This window comes from Lepus europaeus, chromosome 4 (genome assembly GCF_033115175.1).
Source record: "Lepus europaeus isolate LE1 chromosome 4, mLepTim1.pri, whole genome shotgun sequence".
Taxonomy (NCBI): Eukaryota; Metazoa; Chordata; class Mammalia; order Lagomorpha; family Leporidae; genus Lepus; species Lepus europaeus.
This window is the reverse complement of record NC_084830.1, coordinates 118,922,633-118,937,851: the sequence shown is the minus strand read 5'-3', so window position 1 is coordinate 118,937,851 and position 15,219 is coordinate 118,922,633.

Genomic DNA, 15,219 nt, shown 5'->3' with positions numbered 1-15,219 from the left:
ACTACTTTTGCCTTTATTTGGGAGAATTTAAAAAATGCTATAGCTAAATGGCTTTGAGTGTATTTGAAATAGCCCTCTGCTAAGCAAAGGGGAGGGACTGAGGTCTCCACCCAGCTTCTCTGTTATTTAGCTCGTTAATCAAACATTTAATTCTCTTTGTCACTTGGTTCTATTATCATTTAACGAATGAGGGAGCTACATTAGACTTCTCTAAGGCCCTTCAATTTCAAACAACTTATGTTTGTTTAATCACTTCTATTCTTCATTCTAAATGAAGTTGATTCAATTATAGAGGGCCTGCTTCTGTTTTATGGAGCATTTTAAATAATCAAATGTCAGGTAGGTGTCAATTATCTTTTGTGCTATATCACATTTAATCTTCCTAACAAATCTATACATACTTCTCTTCATTTAAATATTAGGAAATTAGGTGAGGTTTCAGCAAGGTCTACTAGGTGTACAACCTGCAGCTTACTGGCTTGAAATGTACTTTCCTTTGGTGTGGTCTCTTTGGGGGCAATTCTAAGGAGAAAGCAATAGTGTAACTGTTTTGTTATTGAATATTGATGGTAAGTGTTTTTTTGAAATAAAGAGCCACTCCATTCAAAAAATAATGATAAAGATAAGGAAATTGCTGACGCTGTGGCCTAGCAGGTAAAGCTGCCGCCTGCAGTGCTAGCATCTCATATAGGCACTGGTTTGAGTCTCAGCTGCTCCACTTCCAATCCAGCTCTCTGCTATGGCCTGGGAAAGCAGTAGAAGATGGCCCAAGTCCTTGGGCCCCTGCACCCAAATGGGAGACCTGGAAGAAGCTCTTGACTCCTGGCTTCAGATTGGCCCCACTCCAATGGTTGTAGCTATTTGAGGAGTGAACCAGCAGATGGAAGATTTCTTTCTCTCTCTCTGCCTCTACTTCTTTCTCTGTGTAACTCTGACTTTCAAATAAATAAATAAATCTTAAAGAAATGGCAACTTAAAAAAAAAGAGATAAGGAAATCAAAGCACAGAGAAGTTGAAAATTTTTGCCCAAATCAAGCAGCACTCAGGTGCTAGTGCTGAGAATCACAACCAGAAAACGTGAACCCATAGCTCATCCACTTAACCACAACTATACTTGTCCTCATCTGGAATATTATGTCTCTATTATTTCATTCACTCCAATATTCTCTGACCCTGTTGCTATGGTGGAGAAGTAGGATGAGTTGGCCCTCAAGGGTTTTTATGTGTGGGAGGCTTGTTTCTCAATGTGGTAGTGGGACCTTTAAGAGTTGGGTTTTGCAAGAGGCCAGTAGAGCATTGAGATGGCAACCTCGGTAGTGACTAAGGCATTTCTTCAGAGTGAGAGTTTATAAGAACAAGCCCAATCCAGGAGTTGTTCCCTGGAATCTGGCTTCAAGATGTGATCTCTTCCTCCTGCATTCACTCCTGCCATTGCCATCACAATCCATGTGGTAGTCACCAGAGCTGAGACAATGCTAGTTCCTTGATCTTAAATCTCCTGAACTACAAGCCAAGAAACCTTTTCTTTATAAGGTTACTGGCCTCAGGTATTTTGTTATGGCATTGAAGAACAGACTAATATGCCTATATTTCATTTCCTATAACTTTCCTGGAGTTCTCACATCCTCCATACTCTCCTCAGCATTCACGCCACATTTCACTGCAAAGGACATAGCTCTCAGTCAGTATTCATGCTCAGAAATGGAACATATAACCAAAACCAATGAAAATAATTTATGTATTAGTCTTCCCAAGTAAAAGAATCTTGGAACACAACTTCATAACATTATAAAACTTCTGGATTTCTTAGGCATCTAAAGAATGCTGTTTCTCAACATATGCCATAGGATGCTAATAAGAGTTAAGAATAGAAAGTTGGATATGAAACTGGCAGATAATTGCTTACCAACTGGTATTATTTACCCCTTTGGTTACTCAGTATCATATAAACACTTCTGTAGATATTTACATTGTTTCACAATGGTAACATGTGTCTATCCTTCTTACAAACAAAAATGCTCTCATCATCTGTCCTAAAAGAAAAAATACAAAATTCTAACAGTTATTATATCCATCTCTAGTAATAATTATGGAAGCCATTTCTGAGTGATGATATTTACTCTTGTAATACAATCATCGTCCCACCTGAATATTCTGTTGTCTGAAGAGTTGATTAGAAAGTTATCCATAATGCAAAAACCTTTACATAAAGTAGTTAAGAGGACAGGAGAAGAGAAGTAAAAAACAGGCTATTAACTATATATAAATGTCAACATACATATAAATATATATGTGGTCTTTCTGCTTATGTATAGCTATGTTTATATGAGAAGCAGCAAGCAACAAATTCACTGGTGTTGCAAGCTGGGATGCTGGTGTTGCAAGCAGCAACTTAACCCACTGCGCCACTATGATTTCAACTACGACCTTTTTTGAAGACCCTTTGTATGCAGGACTTTCAAAATTTTTGCACCAAAATAAACTTACATTTCATTTTTAAATCTGTAAATTTTATTCATTTGACAGGCTCATGAGCACAACCACACACACATACACACATACAGAGAGAGAGAGAGAGAGAGAGAGAGAGAGAGAGAGAGAGAAAGAGTGCACTTCCCCATCTGCCCACAATAGTCACCAACAGGGACCAAATGGGGAGTCAGGAGATCAATCTAAGTCTCCAATGTAGGTAGCAGAAAAGCCATTACTTTTGTCATCACCACTGCTTCCCAGGGTCTGCATTAGCAGGAAGCAGGAGTTAGGAGACATGGCAAGGTATTGAGTCCAGGTGTTCAAATGTGGGTTGTGAGCATTGTCACTTGTGTCTTAACTGCTAGGCTAAATGCCAGTTCTCTAAACTTATTTTTAATTCCATTTTCCAAAAATGCTTTTAAGTCCCCTCATAAAAGTTTGAGTCTTATTTTTATCCCCAATTATTGTCCTGACTTTGTCCAAAGTGGCATAACAAGCATAAGATTTCAGTTTATATTGTAATGCTACAACCAGCACAAATAAATCAGGCATCTGAATTTTTAGAGAAGAGGATCCTGCAGCAACAAAATAACAGACTTTTTAAGGCTGACACAGAAATTCTTTGTCCTCTTTTACTTAAACTCAGAATGAAAAGCCTTGAATTCATACTTTTCTGTCCGCAGATTGTCTATTCAAAAGAGACCATCCTACCCACAGTTCTTGAAGTCATCATTATTACTCTAGCAATTACACGTAGAGGACACTTGGTTCTCAGGGTACTACATTTCAATCAACTAGAAGTGATAAATTTAATTAACTGATCTGACTTCATGTCATGAATTGCTAGTATCTCATTTCCCATTAGCAACGAGATCAGTATTTCATTAAATGTCATGGACATGATCAAACATATCCCAGAGTCTCCCAATATCAAGTACAGTGTAGGCTTCAGGAGCAAAGATAAGGGGCTGGGATAATATTCTTGAGAGAACACTGGCAAGCAGCTGACATCCAGACTTTTATAAGAAGCCACTACATGGGGCATGAAGAGGCTGGTCCTCAGATTGCACTAAGAACCCAGAGACTGGACTGCCTGCTGCTGACAGGGTGGAGGACCATGGTGGGACCGTTCTCACCTACAGCGTTAGGATGGAATGAAGTCCCTTCTGTCTTCCTGTTCTTTTTTTCCCCTTATGCCTCCTATTCTCAGAGCTGAGAGCAAGTATCTTAAAACAGAGGAATGAAAACTGCACAGATTAGCAATCACATTACACAGTACAGACGGATGGATTTGCAACTAAGAGGCAATAGCATAAGTCATAGACACTGTGACTTAGACTGTGTTTAAGTTCAGTTTAAGCCCTTTGAAAGGCGTCCTTGATGGCTGACTTTTGAGTCACAATGAGCTGTTGTGGGAGCTATCCAGAAGAGACACTTTTTTCATAAAGTATTTACTGGCAAAAAACAATTTCTGTAAGTAATATCAAATGTGTTTATAAATGTAAATTGTTAAAACAGTGTCTGATATATATGGCCATGTAAATGGTTGCTTATTGTATCATTATCATATTATCTGAAATGCTAGCATGAAAAATTGATATACAATGGATAAACTTAATGATTAAAATATTTCATGTCAGATCTATGAAATGTGCGATCATCTATGAACTTGCTTATAACAAATGTGAGCTGACACCCAAATAAAATGTGTACTATCACACCAAAAACAAAACAAACGCACTTTTCTGTTGAAACGTTTGAGTAATGTGCAGTCTTAGTAACCAGAAGGGCACACTTTCACAGAGCTTCCCACAAAGTTGCACTGTTTGATTATGTATTATTGCTTAATAATGTCCTTAACTCCTCTTTTTGGCAGTCTAATGCTTATTGTCTCAGAAAAAAATCGATGACAATTATTGTTTTAAATCTTCCAGAGTCTGGGCCTCATTCATCTTTTCTGACTGCATGTGTTGGTGGGTAAATACCTGGGAAAAACTAGAGAGAAGCTCTAGATGGCCCACTGCCCCTTAGAGTGGGAATCCTCTATACTATACTCCCTTTGGCAATTAAAAAGATATGCAAATAGACTATTCCTTCATTTCTAACATTAGTTTGCTTGTTTCTCATTTACAACAAAATGAATTGACTCTGCATAACTTTTACATTTCAATTCTAATTGAGCACATTAAAATGCTATGATTCAGCTACTATTCTTGATATTTTGTAAATGGTGGTGTTTTATTAACTTCTTCAGAATGCCTAATTTTAACATTTATCCAAACATTGATGTAACAGTGCCTAATTTTTAAAAAAAATATTAAAGAATTTGAAAGGAGGAGAGCTAGAGACAGACAGGTCTTCCATCTGATGCTTTACTCTCCCAAAGCCAGCAACAGCCAGGGTTGGACCAGGTCAAAGGTAGGAGCCCAGAGCTCAATCTGGTTTTCCTTGTAGATGGCAGGGACCCAACTCTTAGCCATCATCTGTTGCCTCCAGGGTGTGCTTCAGCAGGAAGCAGGAGCAAAAAGTGGGGTCAGACTCAAACTCAGGCACTCCAATATGAGATGCGGGCATACCAGTTAGAGTCTTAACCACTTCCCTCACTTTTATGTGATATTCTAGGGCTATTCATTTTTCAGAAAACCGGTAATGTGATACAGCCCAGAATCCCCTCAACTCACCACCATCTGCAACTGTAGAATATAGTCAAAATAAAAAAACCAAAATAAAATCCTTAAAGGCAAGCATTTTCTCACAGTAGTCACTACATCTTCATTCAAAACTACTTAGTCATATTTTAAATTTAGCTCAAATTAGTTAATTTGCTTCTTAGCTCAAAGTGGAAGATGGAAATAAAATGTGGAGAAATATGGGGGCTTTAAAATCAGACAGAACAGAAGTAGAAATGACAGCATAAAAAAAAAAAAAAAGCAATGGTGAGGCAGGTTTTAGCTCAGCAGTTAAGAAGCTGCTTGGGATGCACACATCCCATTTCTAGTACCTGGTTCAAGTTTCAGCCACTTTGAATTCCAGCTTCCTGCTAATGTGCACCCTGGTAGGCACTAGATGATGACCTAAGTACTGGGGTCCCTGGCACTCCTGTGGGAGACCTGTACTGAAGTTTCAGCACCTGGCTTCGTCCTGGCCCACTCCTGGAAATGAACCATTGTAAAATGAAGAAGCAGAGGGAAGAGCTCTCTTTTTCTCCGTCCCTTTTTTTTTCTTTCTACCTTTCAAATAAAAATAAAAAGCAGTGACACTGAAGAATATAAAATCAGATTCAAAACTCTGGGCTCAGGGGCCGGTGCTGTGGCATAGTGGGTAAAACCCATATGGGTGCTGGTTCAAGTCCCAGCTGCTCCACTTCCAATCCAGCTCTCTGCTATGGCCTGGGAAAGCAGTAGAAGATGGCCCAAGTCCTTGGGCCCCTGCACCCACGTGGGAGACCTGGAAGAAGCTCTTATTCCTGGCTTCAAACTCGCCCAGCTCCAGCCATTGGGGAGCAAACCAGCAGATGAAAGGCCTCTCTCTCTCTCTCTCTCTCTGTGCCTCTCTGTAACTTTGCCTTTCAAATAAATGAATTAAATTAAAAAACAAACAAACAAAAAGCCTCTGGGCTCTTCATTCACTGGGAGCCTTCAGCCATCTACTGGAGAAGCCAAGCACTGGAGCTGGATGACCTGATGCCCTCAGTGCCTGATAATAGATCCAATGGTCCAGGCCAGGAGACCTGCTGGGATGTCATTTTCTTCTCTTTGCCTCCATTTCCATCTCTTAATACTCAGAGGATTTAACTGGATATCCAAAATCCTTTAACAATATAATTTTCTATTATTTTGTAATATTTGTAAACTGAGTTTTCAATGACATCCATTTAAGATGTCAGAAAAATATGTGTGATATCTTTTAAAATATTTCTACCCAAAATTAAAGTAAAAGCTGTTTGATATCAATATTAATAAATACTTGTTGATGGAACAAAGACATAAGCCTCAGCCATTCTTGCTCATTGCCCAAAATACAGATAAACATTGGAATTTATTCCTTGCCCTTGAATCTCAATTGGGTCTCACATTCTATTGCCTTCATACTCCACCCTCCATGGCCACCTGAAAGACCAGTTCCAGGAATTAACCTGCTGCCCTCCACCCCCACGCCCATCCCTAGCCTTCCTAAAATATAAAAAGGCCCGGCCCCTTCTGCTACGTGCTCTGCCATGTGTACACAGCAGTTTGTCATCCACCTCTGTGAATTTATTTTCTCTGAATAAACTCCATCTGGGTATAAATTCGTACACTGCTTCCTCTCTATTCTGTGCCTCTTTTCCTAACATTTTTGGTGCCCCATGTGAGGAGGCAGTGATCTGCAATTCTTTTCCTAATGATTCAGCATGTTTCTTTTTTTTTTTTTTTTTACCTTGACAAACACGCTTTTTATTTTTTTTATGTTGAGTGATTTTAGTAAAATCCATCCCATAGTTTTGCTAGGCTTACATATATTATTTGATTTAATCTTTAAAGAGTTTCAATAGGCAGATTCTATTTTTAAAAAAATATATTTTATTTATTTGAAAGACAAAGTTACAGAGAGTTAGAGACAGAGAGAGAGGTCTTCCATCTGCTGGTTCACTCTCCAGATGGCCGCAACAGCTGGAGCTGCGCCGATCCAAAGCCAGGTGCTTCCTCCGGGTCTCCCAGGTGGGTGCAGGGGCCCAAGGATTTGGGGCATCTTCCACTGCTTTCCAAGGCCATAGCAGAGAGCTAGATTGGAAGAGGAGCAGCTGGGACTAGAACCGGTGCCCATATGGGATGCCAGCACTTCAGGCCAGGGCATTAACCCACTGTGCCACAGAGCTGTCCCCAGCAGATTCTATTTATGCACATTGCAAATGAAGAAAATAAAGCTCAGACTGGTGATGTTACAATGAAACAAAATGCAGAACTTACTTTTTTTTTTTCTTTTGCAGTACAATTTACTCTCCAAGCAGTGCAGTTAAGCTTCTACTGTATTCCTGGATCATGGGCAATCAGAAATTTTCTGGCTTTCAAAATTGGATACACAACTGATCTATTCCAATTATAAGTTATTGATTACGGCCGGCGCCGTGGCTCAACAGGCTAATCCTCCGCCTTGCGGCGCCGGCACACCGCGTTCTAGTCCCAGTTGGGGCGCCAGATTCTATCCCAGTTGCCCCTCTTCCAGGCCAGCTCTTTGCTATGGCCTGGGAAGGCAGTGGAGGATGGCCCAAGTCCTTGGGCCCTGCACTCGCATGGGAGACCAGGAGAAGCACCTGGCTCCTAGCTTCGGATCAGCGCGATGTGCTGGCCGCAGCGGCCGTTGGAGGGTAAACCAATGGCAAAAAGGAAGACCTTTCTCTCTGTCTCTCTCTCTCTCTCACTATCTACTCTGCCTGTCCAAAAAAAAAAAAAAAAAGTTATTGATTAGGGACATTGATCCCTGTTCCCAGCTATGGGCAATAGATTCCACTTTCGCACCAGGTGACCCAAATTTCTGCAAGAATATCCAAGTGATTGAATGTGATTCCCATTCTGCACCACCACAGCACTTTAATACCCACTTACTACTTAGAGCTTGCTGATACATGGAGAAATCTTCCTCCCACTCACATTTTCCTGCCAATATCTATCTTTCTCTGTCTTATAATAATGGCTATTAATTAATTTATTTAAAATATGCCATTTTTATGTATTTCAAGCAAAGTAGCATGAACAAATAGCTCCCCATGACATCTTGACCAGAAGCTATTATCCCATTTCTTCAAGTAGTTAAGAATGAAAATGATATACAACACACAGTGTTGTATATCACAGTGAGTAGGGACTCTGAAGGTAGTCCTGTACAGCTACATAATTATGTCATTGTAGACAAGTTAATTGAATGCTCACAACTTTATTCTTCTCATCAGTTAGTGTTAGTAATATTTCTTAGCTTATAGAGCTACTGTAAAAATTGTTAATACTTGTAAGTATGTAAAATAAACTCTGACATATAGCTTGTTGAAAAAATGTTATTAGCTTCCTTAGAATTATCATTATTTAGCTTAGTAATAATTAGAGACACCTTAAAATTGTGCATTGGGGTTCACTTCTCTTTACTTCCCTTGTGCATAGTATAGTACCATATATTTTCTAGCTGCCACGTAAATTTTTGTTGCATAAGTTTCACTTACATCTTCAGGGCTTTAATTATTTTTCATATCTAGTGAGTCTAATCCAGCTTTGCCTACCTGAAAGGATTACTACAGCTCATGTAATATATTAGGCAGCTATTTTATAAAATCTCTTGAGGAAGGTGCTGTTAAGACATTTTCCCCACACTTTAAAGACCAGGAGAGAGATCATATAATTAGCTCATACTTAGCAAAGGGCAGGGTCAGAATTTGAATCCAGGTCTGTGACTGTATCTTAATCAAAATACTTCATTGCTTCTCTCAGTTATCCTACATAATACAAGCTAGCTTATGAGAAAGGATTTAGAATAATGAGAAGTATCAAAAAAAAAAAAAAGGTATTTGTATGTGTGTTAGTGAGTTTACAGCAGGGTCTTCTTAACTACAATTTTTCTCAGTGAATCATGTATCCCTGTGTATGGGTCTATCCTAGGTATTGAGAAGCAATGTGTAGGAAAGAATAGATGTTGGTGGAGTGCCCTTGCCACTGCCATACCATTGATCTAAATGGGTATATTATTTAGCATCTGCATTATTCATACTCTTTCAGTTTTCTAATAATTCCCAAACTGCTGGATTTTTTCTCACTGCCATTAACAAAAGCAGACTTAGATCAGATTATTATTGAATTCATTAGCAAGTCATGTGAGAGCCACTTGGAGAAAGAAAGCACTGTTTGTGTATCACCACCTATAGAGTTAGTACTGTCATTTATCAACATCATGCTTCAATGTACTCATTTGTAAAGCAAGGATATAAATACTTCACTATAATTGTGAAGGTTAAATATAATGATCTGTTTACAGTGACTGACATATATTATTTGGAGACCAATAAACTATACAGATTGGGTTAAGGGGTGAAGGTTGATTAAACCAAAATATCTGTAGAATCATCTTTATCAAAGAAAGTGTGGCTCATTTTCATAAATTATGCCAACATTTACATGCATATCCACATGATCATTAGGTTTAAAAGACAGCCCACATAGTCAGGGCTATGTTAAACATAAGTTTCTCAAGTTTAGAGATCACGAATTATATATCCTAAGCTCTCTACTTCTTCTTTGTAGATTGATTTCTAATTCAATATGTTGCATGTATGGATTTCCATACTTAATCTTTTTATGAAATTATGTCCCATTATTAACCTGAATCATTAATTTTATTCAAATACACTAACAAGTTATCATGTGCTGGAGCTAAGCTTGGAATTAAAAAGAAAAGAAAAAGTAATACAAGTCCCATGGCCTCAAGAACCTCAGACTGATGATGAGTCATCAGCAGGTTATTGTAATCCAGGGAAAGGAATGTTAATAGAAACATTTACAACACAATATGCCAATATTAAGGAAGACAGTGTAAGTGGGTGTTATACTCTCCCAGTACCTTAAGTAACACCCAAGGAAAAAGTGATCTTTGCCAAATTTGCTCACTTCCCCAATTTGTCCCTTTTGTTTCTCATGGAAACTGCTTCAAAGGAAGCCAAAAGATGTGGAGGTCAAATAGAAATATCCAAGGCTGATGCCTCTGCTTTCCTTACCTGTGTTCTTGTCCAGGAGAAGTAGAAAAAGAGGACAAAGGAGACCCAACAGGCCAGTCCACTGCAGTGGCTTTCAATGTGGTAAGCCTGGGCTTCAGCAGAAGTCAGCTTGTGAAGAGCCCTGGCAGCTCTGCCAAGAGTTGGATCACTGGAAATGGACCTGCCCTGGAGTCGAAGGATGCCCAGATCAGAGCCACAGATCTTATTGGCTCTAAGCTGAAAAGCCCTTCACTCAGCCCAGCTTCCAAAGTGACCACTGCAGCTGAGGGAATGGCCACGTAGGGTCAGCAACATTGCAGGCAGAACTGTAAATTTCTTGTTAGAGATGCCACCTGCCTTTACCTGGCCAGCTCTCCTCCCAGGCCAGCCAAGTAATGAAAGTCAACAGAGTGCCTTCCCCTAGGAGGTTCACACCTCCCTTAGGATATACCCCATGTGAAGAGATAGATAGGTCTGGGCCTCTTAACTTACAAGGCCTAAAGCCCAACAGATTATTATCAAGCCCCTTCTATCAGGTTCTATTTGCCTCTCAATCAGAAAAATTACTTGTAGCTTAGACAGCACCTTTCTTAGCTCCTCTTATAATGACTCTGTCCTTTGTTCTAGACCCTGTCTAGTGCACTTGAGCCTCATTCCTTTGTAATCATAACCTCTACTCTACCACCAATGGCTCTACTCCCAACCTGTGTGTACTGATGGTCCTCTTCCCCACTTAATGCTGTATAATTGTTCAGACCTGGTTAAGGCCACTCTTAGGATCATTGGTTACTATCCTCACCCTGTCTTTTATGACCTTGTCTAAATATGATCAGAGTCGGTAAACTTGGAAGGCTTCCATAGCCTTGGCAACTCATGACGACAGCCTAGGGTGGTTACTGGAGCCATAAACTAGAGTGTCAATTTGTTGGGTCAACAACAGGAGCCACTGTGCACTTGCTCCTGATGTGGGATCTCTGTCCTTAATGTACTGTACATTTTGATTTAATGCTATAACTAGTACTCAAACAGTATGTTTCACTTTGTGTTTCTATGTGGGTGCAAACTGTTGAAGTATTTATACTAAATTGATCTTCTGTATATAAATAGAATTGAAAATGAATCTTGATGTGAATGGAAAGGGAGAGGGAGCGGGAGAGGGGAGGGTTGTGGGTGGGAGGGAAATTATGGGAAGGGGAAGCCATTGTAATCCATAAGCTGTATACTGGAAATTTATATTCATTAAATAAAAGTTAAAAAAAAAAAGAAAAAAAAGAAAAAGAGGACAATGGATCGTTGAATCAAGGATCAATTCTAATTGCCTAAGAAGCATCTACCTAGTAGCTTTGTTGCTTAAAAAAAGAGTACATCACTGTATCTCTTTTGTAATCTCCTGCTCTTCTTTGTTTTATTCTCACATTTATCAAGTACGTTGAGTACACGATGTTGTTTATCACCAACAGCTCAATGTATTAGGACATAATAACTTAGTTAAAAACTGAAAAAATTAGCACCCAGGATATGGCCCAGACATGGAGCTTTTTTTTTTTTTTTTTTTTTTTTTTGACAGGCAGTGTGGACAGTGAGAGAGAGAGAGAGACAGAGAGAAAGGTCTTCCTTTGCTGTTGGTTCACCCTCCAATGGCTGCCATGGCTGGCATGCTGCGGCCAGCGCACCACGCTGATTCAAAGCCAGGAGCCAGGTGCTTCTCCTGGTCTCCCATGGGGTGCAGGGCCCAAGCACTTGGGCCATCCTCCACTGCACTCCCTGGCCACAGCAGAGAGCTGGCCTGGAAGAGGGGCAACCAGGACAGAATCTGGTGCCCCGACCGGGACTAGAACCTGGTGTGCTGGCGCCGCTAGGCGAAGGATTAGCCTATTGATCCACGGTGCCGGCCGGAGCTCTTTAATAGGAATATCAGGAGTCACACTTAGCCCTTGCTGTCTCCGAACATTTTCTTTTAATCACTTTCCTATAGAGTTTCACATACTTTCTCTTCATCATTTTCCTACACAGCTTCTATACATTGAAAATTAGAGAATCATATTGTTACTGTGATCCAAATTCCAAAGCCAGCATTCTATAATTCTGTCAGTTCCTAATACTTCTAAAGAAAGTCCCTAACTTTATTTCTATCCTATTGGGAATTCACTCATTCAATAGAAAGTAAGATTATATGGAAGTGGGGCCGGCACTATGATGCAGTGGGTTAAAGCCTTGGCCTGAAGCGCCGGCATCCCATGTGGGCGCTGGTTCTAGTCCTGGCTGTTCCTCTTCTGATGCAGGTCTCTGCTATGGCCTGGGATAGCAGAAGATGGCCCAAGTCCTTGAGTCCCTGCACCTGTGTGGGAGACCCAGAGGAGGCTCCAGGCACCTGGCTTCGGATCGGCGAAGCTCCGGCCATTGTGGTCATCTGGGGAGTGAACCAGCAGATGGAAGACCTCTCTCTCTGTCTCTACCTCTCTCTGTAACTCTTTCAAATAAATAAAAATAAATCTTTAAAAAAAACCAAAGGATTATATGGAAGTAAGACATTTTGTGATGTATACTTTACGAATACTTACATTCCTATAAACCAATATCTAGTGACCATTTCCACTGGCATTTTGTATTTCAATGGATACAGGCCTCATGATAAGAACATGATTTTGAATTTGTACAACATATCTGAGAAATTAAAATATTGACAGAACAATTAAATTATCAGCTTTCCAGGGCCAGCGCTGTGGTACAGAGGGTTAATGCCCTGGCCTGAAGCGCCAGCATCCCACATGGGTGCCAATCCAGCTCTCTGCTATGGCCTGGGAAAGCAGTAGAAGATGGCTCAATTCCTTGGGCCCCTACACCCACATGGGAGACCTGGAATAAGCTCCTGGCTCCTGGCTTCAGATCGCCCCAGCTCTGGCTATATGGTCAATTGGGAAGTGAACCATCAGGTGGAGAATCTCTGTCTCTCTGCCTCTCCTCTCTCTGTGTAACTCTGACTTTCAAATAAATAAATAAACCTTTAAAAAAAAGTTATCAGCTTTCCATAAATGAAAAAGTGAGGAATAAAAAAGTAAAGAAATTAGGGAAGAACATGTAATAAATTAATGAAATAGTTGACAAGTTAGTGAAGGCAGGGAAATTCAACGTAGCTATTAAATTCTTATTTATTTGAAAAAATAGAAATCAGTTTGAATCCACTAAGCTATGGCACAGAATTATGTTTCTTGAAATATTAAATTCACTAGGCAAGCATTTGGCACAGAAGTTAACATGCTGCTTGGGTTCAAGTTCTGGCTCCTCTCCTAATTCTAGCTTCTTTCTGATGTGCACCATGAGAGGCAACAGATAATGGCTCAAGTATTTGTGTTCTTGCCATCAATACAAGACATCTGGAATGAGTTCCAGCTTAAATGGGAGATTTGTCTTTCTATCTGCCTGCCTGCCTGGCTTTCAAGAAAAGAAAAAAGAAATATTAAATTGATGAGATAAATCCATCAGATAATCTATGTTTGACTATATGAAGAGAACATACACACGGTATTACTGGAAAATCAGCCATACCCTAGGCAAAGAGGGAGTGTTAAAAGTAAAGCTGGAAAAGATACCCTTAGAGTAAAAATAAGCCAGAGTAAAAATAAGCCTTATTCATCTAATAATACTGCCAACTTAACTCCTTCAAGGGAATATTAAGATGAGTAATTGGATTGTGGCCAGATAGCAGTTGCACTTTATGAAAAAAACAAACAAAAAATCTGAGTACTCTAAATTGTTATCATGAACAACTGTCTCCAAATTTTACTCTTTATTTTTAAGATTCATTTTATTTAGTTGAAAGGCACAGTTACGGAGAGAGGGAGGGAGGGAGGGAGGGAGAGAGAGGATCCATCTATCTCTGTTTCACTTCCTAAATAGCCTCAATGGCCTAGGCAGAGCCAGGAGCCTCGAACACCATCCAGGTGCCCCCCTTGGGTGGCAGGGTCCCACATACTCAGGCCATCCTCTGCTGCTTTCTAAGGTGCATTAGCAAGGAGTTGGATCAGAAGTGGATTAACTGGGACTCTCCCACATCCATATGGGATGCAAGCATCACAGGCTTAACCTGCTGTGCCATGATGCTGGCCCCCTAATTTTACCCTTTCTTTTTTTTTTAAGATTTGTTTATTTATTTGAAAGTCAGAGTTACACAGAGAGAGAGGAGAGGCAGAGTGAGGTCTTCCATCTGATGGTTCACTCTCCAATTGGCAGCAACAGCCGGAGCTGTGCTGATCCGAAGCCAGGGGCCAGAATCTTCTTCTGCTTCTCCCACGCGGGTGCAGGGGCCCAAGGACTTGGGCCATCTGCTACTGCTTTCCCAGGCCATAGCAGAGAGCTGGATGAGAAATGGAGCAGCTGGGTCTCGAACCGGCGCCCGTATGGGATGCCGGCACTTCAGGCCAGGGCATTAACCCACTGTACCACAGCACCGGCCCCACCCTTCCTTGAATTAAATTTTGTAGCCTTTATTGTGCCCTTGAGGAAAGTGAAAGGAAATCACTCAATACTAGAGGAACATGGTGATTTATGAAGTTACTGGAAGAATAAAAAGATGTGAACTTTTAATGAGAAACTAACATTATGCAACCTTGCTTCTCAGAGCAACCCAACAAGGGAGTGGATTTTCATTGTTTGATAGCTGCACCTCAAAGGATTCAGCCACACTTCACGTTACTGAATGGTAAAGCATTAGGAGGGAATCAGGGAAAGCCAGCAGCCCAACACCTTTGCTTTATATGAAAAAGCTGAAAGCAGTAAAGTGACTTGCCCCATGTGACAGAGTCACAGGTGTACCCGTGACTGCCAGTCTTTCATTTTTCTAATCAATTGTTTGACGTTTTTCTCCTAGGTGCGTTGGCACTTGGATTTTTGGGTTTTGGTTCTCATAGAAGCAACTGGACATTTTACAATCAGTATATGGGATGCCTTCTGCAAGAGATGTAAATTCAGAAAACAAATATCATTTGGTTTACCAGTTGATCGGTATAGCAGCTCACTAATTGGAGTGTTTATAAGCA